This window comes from Sciurus vulgaris, assembly GCF_902686455.1.
Source record: "Sciurus vulgaris genome assembly, chromosome: 9".
NCBI classification, from domain to species: Eukaryota; Metazoa; Chordata; class Mammalia; order Rodentia; family Sciuridae; genus Sciurus; species Sciurus vulgaris.
In genome coordinates, this window is record NC_136469.1 from 135,490,559 (window position 1) to 135,503,422 (window position 12,864).

The 12,864-nt window shown below is 42.7% G+C and overlaps 1 protein-coding gene across 3 annotated transcripts in view; it reads right to left on the reverse strand.

Moving 5' to 3' along the window:
- Positions 1-12,864, reverse strand: part of C1QTNF7 (C1q and TNF related 7) — a 119,622-nt gene that overhangs the window by 85,376 nt on the left and 21,382 nt on the right. Inside the window, exon 1 of one of the 3 annotated variants that reach the window (XM_079153614.1) lies at positions 1,463-2,510. The exons of the other annotated variants lie outside the window; for them this stretch is intronic. The gene's annotated coding sequence lies outside the window, so the exon portion shown is untranslated. Of the gene's footprint in view, positions 1-1,462; positions 2,511-12,864 lie in introns of those variants that run through there. 3 annotated transcript variants of the gene reach the window in all.

Genomic DNA, 12,864 nt, shown 5'->3' on the forward strand with positions numbered 1-12,864 from the left:
CTCAAACAGCAACCACCTTCTCTAAGTGACAGCCCGTGAAAATGAAAGCTCACTTGGGCTCATAAAACTGCAGCCGTGCATCCAGGGAGAGGGGAGAAGTGGCACATTCACTCTGTGTTGCTGTCACATGCCAGGCACATAATCTCTATTTCCTAGGTAAAGGTGAAAGGTTAGCCCTCAACTCAGGCTGATGTCCTGACGACTTGTTTGCTAGAGGGCTCTTACAAGTTCCCAGTGACTACTAGGCCCCTTTTTCCAGGGGCTTGAACCTTGCAAGCACCTTTTGCATGTGCTGACATTACTGACGTACTGAGGGTGGAATCAGTCTCCTTCCCCCGGACGTCCACGCACATGTGAGCCCAATTACTCAGAGAGAAGAACAAAGCCAGATACGACCAACCAGAGTCAAAGGCAGGTGTTTGTGCCAATTTGGGAGCATTCTAGGGATTTGGGATATGTACGTTAAGTGGAGGGTAAGGGACTTGATTATTTAAATCAAGAATGAGAACGACTGGAAGATGCCGTCTGATGATGGGGCAGAGGGTGACATCCGGGAACACATTCTGTGCAGCCACAGAACTCATGACAAGGGAACCTGAAAAAAAGACCCTCAAGTTCCTAGGAATGTGGAGGGTCATGGAACAAAGCTTCATCCAAACACAGTTATTTCCTTTCAGTTTGTTATACTCCCTCAATTACTTCCTGATCATTAGTCATAGTCTGATTTACGACGCCTGTAAAAGAATTGCACGCTAATACGATGCATTGTTTATGATATGCAATCCATTCATAGAATTACCATTAATAAGAACCCATAGTTTTACCAACAAATGTAGAAGCTTATGCTAATATATTGCAATGATTACTTTATCCCCCTGCATCCATGGGGAATGATGAGCACATTTGTTTAATCATCAAATAGACAGTAAATAAATCAGCACCCTTAACCAAAACTAAATGGAGCACAGGATTTATACCACTACAAAGAAATCTCCACAGAACAATGTTAGCTTTAATGTTTTCTTTTCCCTCCATTAAGACCCTGCAGTACATCAAAACACAGGATGCATCCTAAACTTGAATTACACAGGCTGAGACTCATGACAAATCTGTTCTAGGCGGGGGGAGGGGGAGGCGCTGAGCCTCTTCTGCTCCCTCCCCAGTCTGTGTCGACCTCCTGCTCCTATTGAGCTGATCTATAGCTAGGGAGGAGCAGCGCCAGGCCCGGGGTGGTGCAGAACCAACTCTGGCAAAGCCCATCTGGCTACTTTCGCTTTCCCTATGCGGTTCACCAGAAGCATCCCCTTGAGATGCTTTATTGACTGAGCCCTGGTCAGTAAACACCCAGGAACATCAGAGAAGAACAGAGGGAGTATTGCCGACATGAGCCAAAGGACTGGTCTCTAGGAGGAAAAAAGCCCGAAGGCGTCCGCATGGACGCGAGAGAGGGCTGTTTACTTACAGAGCTCGCAAGGCTGTCCAACAGCTGGATTCTTTGAACTCAGAGCGCGCAGATGTGGAGTCTTCGCTCAAAATCCCCTTCCCTTTGGCAGTGAGGAGCGCTCATAATTCTTTGCGGCTTCAGATTGATAAGCAATTTCTTGATTTGCTTTCAAAAGCCTTCTCCTAGGCTTTGAACGGTGGCAGAGAGAGACAGCGTGCGAAGCCACAGGGGTGCAATGACACCCGTGGCCTCCACAGACCTCCCAATTGTTTGATGGAGCCTCACAAACAAAAATAAATGTCTTCTTTATCTGTTGGCTCACTCCCCAAGTCATATTTGGGAAACAGCACAAATAGTCTGGACAGTGTTTGTACTGAGAGTGTAATGTTCAAGTTGAACGGTTTCTCTTTCACACTGGGGAAACTGGGGCTCCTCTGTCCAGCTGTCGTGAGGATTTCTTACCAATTTCGTATGAGGGTGTTCTTGGAGGTGGTGAAGTTTGGCCCCCTCCGTTGGCGGTCAAAGGAAAAGCAGCCCAGGGCTGGGGAGACCTGGCCAGCCTCACCCAGGAAGTGGAAGGACCAGAATCCAAGGGCCTCCTGACTGTCAAGTCAGTGTCCTCTGCACCACTGGCAGGTGGAGGTAGAGGCCAGGGTTTGAGATCTGGCTCTTGATCTTTAGGACACATGCCACTAGACTAGGTCCTTGTGCTTTTGCGTCTTGGTGGTCACAGGGGCACAACTGGATTCATGGTAATAGCGATCCTCACTTGGTCACACAGAGTGGTGACAGCTGTGAAGGGCTTCATGGAGAATGGAAGCCCTCGAGCGCACAGTGGAGTTTTGGCAGCACGACCCCACCCACAGCTGCTGCTCTCCTCTCCATTTTGGTATTCCTCTCAAGGTTACATCCCATGTTGATAGCAGCATCGGAGTGACTTGTGGGTGAGGATCATACTGGTCAGGGAAAAGTAACAGGATATGGAGAAAACTTCTGACCTTGGGTAACCAGGTCAAGATCAGAAGGAAGGCTACACAGCTTGTGTAGGCATTTGCTGAAGGAGGAGCGATCTTCTTGGAGAAGATCTGGAGACAGAACGCTCCGGGCTCAGGCACTGCCCAGAAGACTCGCCCGTTTAAACATGGGGTCATTTAAACCGTCCAGACCACACTGGGACATAGTCTCTCATGTGGCTGTGCTGGCTCATTTTGCTGTGGAGAGGGCCTTTTGGGGGTGACTAAATCATGAGAACGAGGCCGACAGGGATGGGATTGAGGGCCTTTTAAGAGGCCTGGAAGGCCCTTTTTCACCTCTGCCCTTTTGTCATGTGAGGACACAGCACTTGACCCCTCTGGAGGATGCAGCAACCAGATGCCATCTGGGAAGCAAAGACCTGGCTCTCGCCAGGCACAGAACCTGTTTCACCTGGGTCTGGGGTCCCACAGCCTCCAGAACTGTGAGAAATAAATTTCTATTGTTTATAAATCACCCCATCTGTGGCATTTGCTGCAGCATTACTATTGGACTAAGAGTAATTTTTTTTCAGGAAATAATGCAGAGAAAATACTGTTGCTAAGAGGGCACTACTTCCATGTCCCCTTCCACCGTGGCATTGACTCACATCCTGAGTGCCAGTGGTCCTGGTCCCACCTTGTCCTTCTTTTCTTCTCTTAAGGAGCACATTTCACTTTCCTTACTCTGTCACCTGCCTCTTTCCATATGTCCCCCCGTGCTGGCCCTGATGGGTTTTCTTTGTTTTAGTTCAAATTGTCCTTCTCTTTCCTCATGCAATAGTAAGAATGAAGAACAAAAAGAAAAATGGCGCTCCACTGCAGAGAAAAGCTCCCACAGGGTCTTGACACGCGGGGTCACCTTTATCCATGAAGTAGTCACAAATACCAGATGAATTCAGATCAGCTTCCCTTTCGAAAATGTTCAGGCTCCCAATCCAACTCATATTTGATTATTCCATTCACTTCCTTTGCCCTTTCACAAATTCATTCCTTAAATGTCATTTCAGTTAAGAGTTGCACTCTATCATCTGTAAGAGCAATTTTCTAATTGAGCCTTGTCTTAGCTTGGGCTGCCACATGAATTCTTTAGGGGCCACATTCGGTCTATAGCAAGCCTGGAGAAGTTGAGAGAGCTAACATGACTAAGCCTACTGCTTTCTTTCTTCGTTGAATCCTTAAAACAACTTGGAGCGGTTGGTAGCCGTGTTTCCAAGGTCACAAAGCTAATAAGTGGCAATGTCTGGAGTGAATGGTGAGGATGGGGACCCTGCTTTCTGTGACACATCTGGTCCCCCCTCTCCTCTCTTAGATTCTGAGTCATAACCCTCGGCTTTTCCTTCTGAATTCCCAATTCAGCGGCCTTGAGGTGGGACATTGTTATCCAAAGTACTGTGAGAAGGGAAGGGAGGGAAGTCAAAGTACTGTAAGAAGGGAAGGGAGGGAAGTCGCGTTGATTCCCTCAGGGTCTGAGCTGCGGAGGCCGATGGCTATGACATGTCCTCCCTGCTTCCTTCCCAGCCTCCTTTCTGTTGATTGTTCACTGATTTGAACTCAACTCACAGGTTACTTTTTTTTTTTTTTTTTTTTTTTTTGCGGTGCTGGGGATCGAACCCAGGGCCTTGTGCTTGTGAGGCAAGCACTCTACCAACTGAGCTATCTCCCCAGCCCCATAGGTTACTTCTTTAGGGAAGCTTTCTTTGATCTGCCACTCACCCACACTTGCTGTCCCTTGTTATGCTCTCTTATACTCTCCCATAATTCACCTTCAAGATTTTTCTCCTTTTATAATACTTCATCAATGTTTTGTCACTAGAGTGGTGATAACAGTGTTTACATACCTCTAAGATAATGGGTCACTAGTCTGTGTGCTTCTTAAGGGCAGGGGTGTTTTGCTCCCTAACCTGTGTCTCCAGGCATGAGGACAGCAACGTGAGAGTCTGCAGGGAAGAAGGGGAATTTGGTTCAGGTAAACCAGAGAAGATTAATGGTAGTAGAACAGCATGGTGAGATTCACCTGAAGCAGCAAAGAATTACAAACGTGCCTGAAAGCACAGCCTAATGGGGCCCCTGTATTTAGTCATCTATGACCACCAAGTGTATTCTTCTCCTTTCTATTTTGCATGAGGATGCCAGGTTTGGCTAATCCAGGATGAGTTTCTTTGAGCAAAGAGAGGCAGCTGAGATCTTGGGTCACATCTGCTGGCCTGCCAGTCACCCTCTGGGTTCCTGCAAGGGCAGCCCAGCTTATTCATGTCCCATCAGCCTCAGTCTCTTTGTAGGAAGCAGGACTCTGATGAAATAGGGGCTGAAGAGGAGGTGCGCCTGCCAGGAGGAACTGCTACCAGGGAAAGACTGCTACTTTTAGCTGAAGGGATCACACGTGCAAAGACGTGGAACGACAGCATGTTGAGCATGTTTTGTTCAGGGACTGCAGGGAAAAGTGATAATAGAAATGAAAGCACCAGAGAAGTATTATGGGTTTTCATGATTATTTATTTCTCAGCACTGTTTGGAGGGCCAATGAGAAAGTACATGTGGAATAGTTTTATAAACTGGGAAAAATCCCTTGAAAATATTTTTATTATAAATTCTTCTGGATGAAGATAGCTAGAATATTAGACTAGAGAACCATGCCAGGAAAGTGAATTATTTATTAATTTCTTTTCTTTATAAACTAAAATTTTTGATTAACTTTCTTCTAATCTTCTTTCAAAGTCTAGATCATAAGTTTAAATCTGTTAAATATCAGGGAGTTGAGATGTATGCTTTCAACTCAACATCATCCGTGGTCCTTTCCCGGCTATTTGTATCCCCGCTCCCCTAACGTGGACTGGGAAGACTCTGGGACTACATTTCCCAGAACCCTTTGAAAGCAGAGACCCAGTTAGTCAAGCGCCCACAGAATGTGTGAGACAGAAAGGAAGTGGAGGACGTTATTCTCTGATGGCGGTTGTGGGCGGCAAAAACAGTGAGCGGATATGAGATCTGCAGGAGTGAGATTCGTACATCACACACTTAACTGTGGCTCCCTGCAATCCCATACTTCTGAGTGACAGGAAAATAGCATGGTTTTCTCCAATTGCTGTTTCCACTGTCCCCCCTTTTTTTCTTTTCTTTTTAAAAAATTATTCTATTTAGTTATACATGACAGCAGGATGCATTTTGCTTCATTGTACACAAATGGGGTACAACTTTTCATTTCTCTGGTTGTACATGATATAGAGTCACACCATTCATGTAATCTTAGATGTATGTAGGGTCATGATGTTTGTCATATTCCACCATCTTTCCCTCTCTCCTTCCCTGACCCCTCATTTCCCTCTATAGAATCCAAAGTTCCTCCATTCTTTTCTTACTGCCCCTCCCCCCATTATTATTCACTTATCAGAGAAAACATTTGGCCTTTGGTTTTTTGGGATTGGCTTATTTCACTTAGCATGATATTCTCCAGTTCCATCCATTTACCTGGAAATGCCATAATTTCATTCTTTAAGACTGAGTAATATTCCATTGTGTATATGGGCCACATTTTCTTTATCCATTCATTTTTTGAAGGACTTTTAGGTTGGTTCCATAGTTTTGCTATTATGAATTGAGCTGCTATAAACATTGATGTGGCTGTGTCATTGTAGTATGCTAATTTTAAGTCCTTTGGATATAAACTGAGGAGTGGGAAAACTGGGTCAAATGGTGGTTCCATTCCAAATTTTCTTAGGTATCTCCATACTGCTTTCTAGAGTGGTTACACCAATCTGCAGTCCCACCAACAATGTATGAGTGTACCTTTTTCCCTACATCCTCACCAATACTTATTATTGCTTGTATTCTTGATAATTGCCATTCTGACAGGAGTGAGATGAAATCTTAGAACAGTTTTGATTTTCATTTCTCTAATTGCAAGAGATGAAGAACACTTTTTCATATGTTTGTTGATCGATTGTATTTCTTCTTCTGTGACATGTCTGTTCACTTACTTAGTCCATTTATTGATTGGGTTATTTGAGTTTTTTTGGTGTTAAGTTTTCTGAGTTCTTTTTATATCTTGGAGATTATATACTGTCCCCTTTTAAGATAGTTGTTACTTAGAAATAATTGTAGACTTCTGGAAAGTTAGACAAACAAATAAACAATGATGAAGAAAACAAATTAGCTTCCCTCCATAGAGACACCTTATATCACTAGAGCTCTTAATCAGCTCAGCTTGTCTTCAGAGATACATAAAATTTTGGTAAAACAGAGTATTTTTTTTTCTCATTCATCCCTAACTTTCTATTTTGTTTCTTCGTATTTAAGACACATTTCCTCTCAAAGTACCCTGGTTTGTAGAGATGCTGCCAGCTCCAAATTAAAAAAAAAAAATTTAAAAGCATTATTTTCTCTAAAGCAGTATAACAATTTGAAATCACGTTTTCAGAAGGTGATCTTGATTGTCCATCACCATTTGGTTTTCTTTCCCAGAATAAATAAGATATCTTCCTTAAAGAACTGAGGAATGTACACATCTTCCTCTCCATCAACAGGACCAAGAGCAGAATCATGGGTGACATTTGTTATGGACTGGCACAGGTCAGTGATTTTCCTGGGCATTATCTTAATGAATCCTCACCACTGTATTGGCAGAAAATTTAAGTCAACTTAACCAAAATCTCAAGGCTACCAAAGGTAGGATCAACGTAAGAAACAAGTGAAATAAGTCAAACCCAAAAAACCAAAGGCTGAATGTTTTCTCTGATATGCAGATGCTAATTCACAAGAAGGGGGTGTCTGGGGAAGAACAGAGTTACTTTATATTAGGTAGAGGGGAGTGAAAGGAGGCGAGGGGACTTGGAGATAAGAATGATAGGAGAGTGAAACAGACACTATTACCTCATGCACACGTATGACTGCATGAGCAATGTGATCCTACAACATGTATACTCAGAAAAATGAGAGATTGTGCTTCATTTATGTGTGATGTATCAAAATGTATAAATGCATTCTGCTGTCATGTACAACTAATTAGAACAAATTAAAAAAATAAAAACTGTGTGGTGGGGCTCCAACCCCTTCCCGAATGCTTTTCTTGAAGATGACAATATTTTTCTTCTTAATAAGATTTCAAAAACGTTAGTGTAGAAGATCAGTCTGAACCCTCTGGACTCTGATATGCATGAACCTCAGTCAGTGCACCGGCTGCTCAGTCTGTCTAATAAAAAAAATCAATTTACAGAAAAATACCAGTGAATAAACAACATAGGTGGTACTGTATAATGACAATATTGTGAAAATGAATTGGGAATGCTGATATTTGAGAACCCAAATGTGAAGGAAGTCCCAGGTGCTTGACTCTGACTTATTCTTATTTTCAAGAATGTGGATTCACATCTAACGGGAAGTTAATTCTTAGAACTTCACACTTTAACAAAGGCAACAAAATTCACAACATTCTAAAAATATATCATTGAGAAGACTATTTTCTCCAGCAATAGTTCTCTTTTGAAGACTGGAAATTGCTTCCCTTCTAATCTTAATATTTTGATTAAAGACATTCAAATACAGAACTGGCTTCAAAGCATAGTTTGTGGCCAAGAAGTATTTCCTGGTTTGCATTGCTTAATGAATGATAAGACTCATGCAAAAGAAGAAAGGGGCTGCAAATTCTAGCAATTTAGTAAATAATCTAATAAATAATAAATAAATAATCTAGTAAATAAGGGGAAATAATAGAGAAAGAAAAAGCAAGGAGCATCAGAAAGGAAGACGGAAGAAAGGGAGGAAGGGAAAGAAAAGAGAAAAAAATGAGAAAAAAAAGTGAAAGAAAAAGAAACAGAAATCAGAGTGGGAAGGTGAGGAGGAAGGACAGATCCTGAGACTCCAAAAGAGCAGATGCAGCCTGCCCCATCCCTGTGGGCTGTCTACTGTACCACGCATTTTCCCACGGAGGAACGACTCACAAACGGCCCTCAGACCTCAACTTGCTGTAGGATTTTCACTTAGAAGTACCATTTTGGGGCTGGGTGGCCAGCTGTCCTGGTTTGACCTGCAGGTGGAGAGGTGGGATTTTCAGATTCAACACTGGGATTGTTGAGGGAACCCAGGACGATTTGCCTGGGACTGAGAAGTCCACAGCTTGGGACGTCAGTGCTGAGCCAGGGAAGAACCTGGCAAAACGGGAAAAGTTAGCTTCCTTATCTTTAGGCAGAATGGGTCACCTATATCCTTTGCACATTATGCAGGACACTCTTTAGCTACTCGTGGCCCATCTTCCACGTGTGCTCTGTGTTGTCTGCTCCCTGTAGTGGACATATTTTTTTTCTGCCTGTCCAGCACCCCAATGTTCTTTGGATAACCCATTTTCTATCTTACATGGCTCCAGCTGGGCCATCATGTGTATTGTCCTTCATGACCCTGCCTTCCCCACGCTGAGCAAGTAACAGGCTGGGCTGGGCACAGCAGGCCATCTGAAGTGCCTGATTATAGTGAGTGGTTGAGGGGTGAGCATGTAACCCAATAATACTGCCTTTGGAAGAGAAGTGCTTTTCCTTTTAGGAAAGACTATCAGGGTGCATCTTCTCCACCATGTGTGACAGGAGAGAGAGAGAGAGAGGGAGAGAAGGAGGGAGACAGAGGATACCCAGAGCCTCCTTTGAGTGCCTGGATCCCACCACACATGAAGCTGACCCCATTTCAAGATTTCTCATGGGTTCCCTTTTTTCTTAAGCTAGTTTGAGGTGGGTGCCTGTCATGTGTAACCAACAGTTGTGACTAATAGACATACAGTTCTTTTGTTCTAGATTCTGTCCTGTGAGACAGGCATACAATAAACCATGTGAAATGGTCAATGGTCAAATTCCCTTGACTGCAAAAGGGGAAATTTCATTTGGCTCAATTTAAGTATTATTATTTCCATTTTGCAGATGAAGAAAAAAACTGGTGATAAGTAACAGGCTCAAGGCTTTCCATTTATTAGGTGGTCAACCTGCGAATCCAACCCAGATCTGCTTAATTCCAAGGTACACAGTATATTTCTAGTGTTTATGCTGCTTGGAAAAAAAAAAAAAAATCTCTCAAGAGATAGCCTAGCTCACATTAGGTTTTGACTCAGCTCACGTATAAACTGATAAATGTTGCCAAACACCTGCTTGTTTGCTTCCAAAATCCTTGTTTGACCAGATGTTTCACAATGAGGAGTCAGACACATGAGTGTGTAAAGCAAGATGGAAAATGATATTCTGCTCTGGTGTTAAGTTACGTTTTGCAGAGATGAAGCTCCAGGCGAGGATATGCCAGATTTCCAAACTCATTCCAGCTTTGGTTTTCACTGACGATCAAGAGGTGCTATTCTTGCCTCAGAAAGGAGAGTCTTACATTCTACTCTGTCTGGAGAGACCGCTTAATCATTTCCCATAACTCAAACCCAATGTATGGACAACACAGCTGTGTCAGTGAGATAAGAATTCTGGGTACTTGCTTTTATCATCCTTGTCCCATATGCTTGGCTAGTGATGCAACAGAAGGATGCTTGCCCAGGAAGTGTTTGTCTTCCATGGTGTGTTCTATACATGCTATATAAATCTCAGAGTATGATTTTGAGAAGTTTATGTGTCATTTCTTTAGTATTTTTTGTATGTGAGGTTACTGCCTTTCAAGACCATCTAATAATTTTAACTAATGCTAGAGGCACAATGTGCTTGTTACAGTATGGGTAATAATCTACGTAAATGCCTTTGGCATAATTCAATGAGCATTGCTTTCCAGTGAATTTTCTTCCCATCTTCATGTGGCAGGTTCTAGTGATAAGCTAATGCTGCTCAGATGCTGCAGTGTAATAACAACTCCAAAATCCCAGCAGCTCATAACAATACACATTTCTTTTTTCACTGATTGGTGGTATCAAGCTTGCCCAAGATGGTCCAGCTGGTCAATGATGAAGCTAAGATGTGTTCATTCATTAGATATCATTGAGTACCTACGCAGTGCCAAGCTCAAAGAAGAGACCGATAACCCCCAAACGAAGGCTATTTAGGTCTTAGGTGAGAGTGTTAGAAGTGAATACATTATCATTCCATCTCTGGAGAATCAACCAAAGTGAAAGAATATGAAGCAGGAAAAATTTGACAAGCTCTAATAAGTCTGCAGGGTTGTGTTTGCCAGGGGTTGGGGGATATGGAAAACATTGGCCCAAAGAGTAGCCATGGTTGGATCACTGGATTAATTAGACAATGCAAATGTAATGGCATTGCAAGTGGAAACCAGTGTTGCATCTCTGATTTCATGTGAAAGAGAAGTGAAAGAGAAGGAAATATTTGAAACCATTTTTGAATGTCTACTCTGTTATCTTATGAGAAAAATTCATATAGCAATATTCTGAGAAATGTGCATCTTATTTCATATTTCTGGATATCACTTTTTAAAGGTTTAGAATAAGGGCAGTGTTCTTTCTTAGTTTTGTCTTAACCATGTTGCAGGCTCTCAGTGAATGATGCTTTCCTGGCAGATTCTGCTAGTTGCTGCTCAGTGTCTACTTCCACATTCTTTCTTACTAACAGAGGGTATTTTGTTTGGAAAGGCAATGTGACCAGGTACATGCACACCTTTCTAGACTCTCCTGTGGCCAGCCCAGGCCATGTGACCCACCCAACTGGGACAATCATAAGTAAGCAGAGGTTGTGGAACAGGTTGTTGAGTAAGAAGAAAGTCCCAGATGGTGCTATTTGTTCAGATTTTGTTCTTTGTAGTTAGTTGATGGACAATGCAGCCATTGATATTAAGGTGAACATCTGGGGTCACCATAGAGAGACCTGCAGGCAAGAAAGAGGAACATAAAGATAGAAGGAGTCTGTGTCTCTGAAGACATTGTGAAGCTGCGGGGATTGCATGTTTTTGTGCATACCAGCCTCATTTTACTTGCTGTAATCCTAGACCCCAGTATGATGGCAATTGAAGGCGGGACCCTTGGGGAGGTAGTTGAAGGTGGTGCCTTTGGGCGGAGCCTCCATGAACAGAATTATTGCTCTTGTAAGAAAAGACATGGGAGATGATTATTTTTTTTCTCTCTCTCTGCTGTGTGAGGATACTATTAGTAGAAAGTGGCCATCTGCATCCAGGAAGTGGAGCCTCACCAGATGAGATCTGCTGGTTCCTTGATCTCAGACTTGCCAGTTCCCCAAACTGAGAAATAAATGTTTGTTGTTTAAGTCATCCAGCGAATGGTTTCTTGTTATAGTAGCTCCTACTAAGACAGAATCATTGCACCAACCCTTGGATGCATATCTCTTTTTAGGTGAGAAAAACAAACTCCTATTTGAGCAGGCTGCTGAAGTTGGTTCTGTTGCACAAAGTCAAACAAATTCTCTAACACATCTCTCCTCATTTCCAGCCTAGGCTCATTATGGAATTCTTTCAGATTTGCGTACAACACTTTATTGTTGCAAAAGATTTGGCTTCTTTTTGAGCAAATTTTCTGGAATAGTTCATATTTCCTTTAGATGAGGCATCATTTGGCCACAGAATAACAAGATCCTGCTTGAACAAAACACCAATTAAAAAATATCTTTTTTCTTTTTTGAAAACTGACAGTCCCATACACAATCATAATAGCCTACAGAAACAGCTCCACCTGGCTGACAGACTCTGCTGAGCTTCATCTTGCCAACCATGGTAAAATCAGACAAAGGAGAAAAATCAGAATTAAAAAAAAATTACACATATATATCCAAAGAAAATGATGCAACCAAAGAATTAATGAGGCTTCTTTTAAGGTTTGTATTTTTTGATCCTGTAACTAAGCAGTGGATTTTGAAAGGGAAAAAAGGAAAAAAAATTAAGTCAGGAAATGCAGGTTCAAATTCCCACTTTACCTCTTACCAGCTGAGTGGTTTGGGGCAAATCTTTTCATTTTCTCAGGTTTCAGTTTTGCATCCTGCAAGTTGATGGGGATGATGATGGTGGTGGTGGTTGTTGTGGTAATGATGGTGGTGGTGGTGGTGATGATGGTACTGGTGATGATGATGATGGTGCTTGTGATGATGATGGTGGTGGTGACGATGATGGTGGTGATGATGATGGTGGTGGTGATGGTGGTAATGATGGTGGTGGTGGTGGTAATGATGGTGGTGGTGATGGTGGTGGTGATGATAGTGGTGTTTATGGTGATGATGGTGGTGGTGATGGTGGTGGTGATGATGATAGTGGTGTTTATGGTGATGATGGTGGTGGTGATGGTGGTGGTGATGGTGGTGATGATGGTGGTAATGATGATGATGGTGGTGGTGAGGGTTATGTACTCATGTGTTGATGGGAGAGTAAGTAAGGTGATGTATGTGAAAGTGCTCTGTAAACAATAAAATATTACGCAGTTTCGTGAGCTTTTGTTACTATTGGGAGGTGAAAAGATACGCTGTGTATGAAATAGCGCCAAGCCCGTCC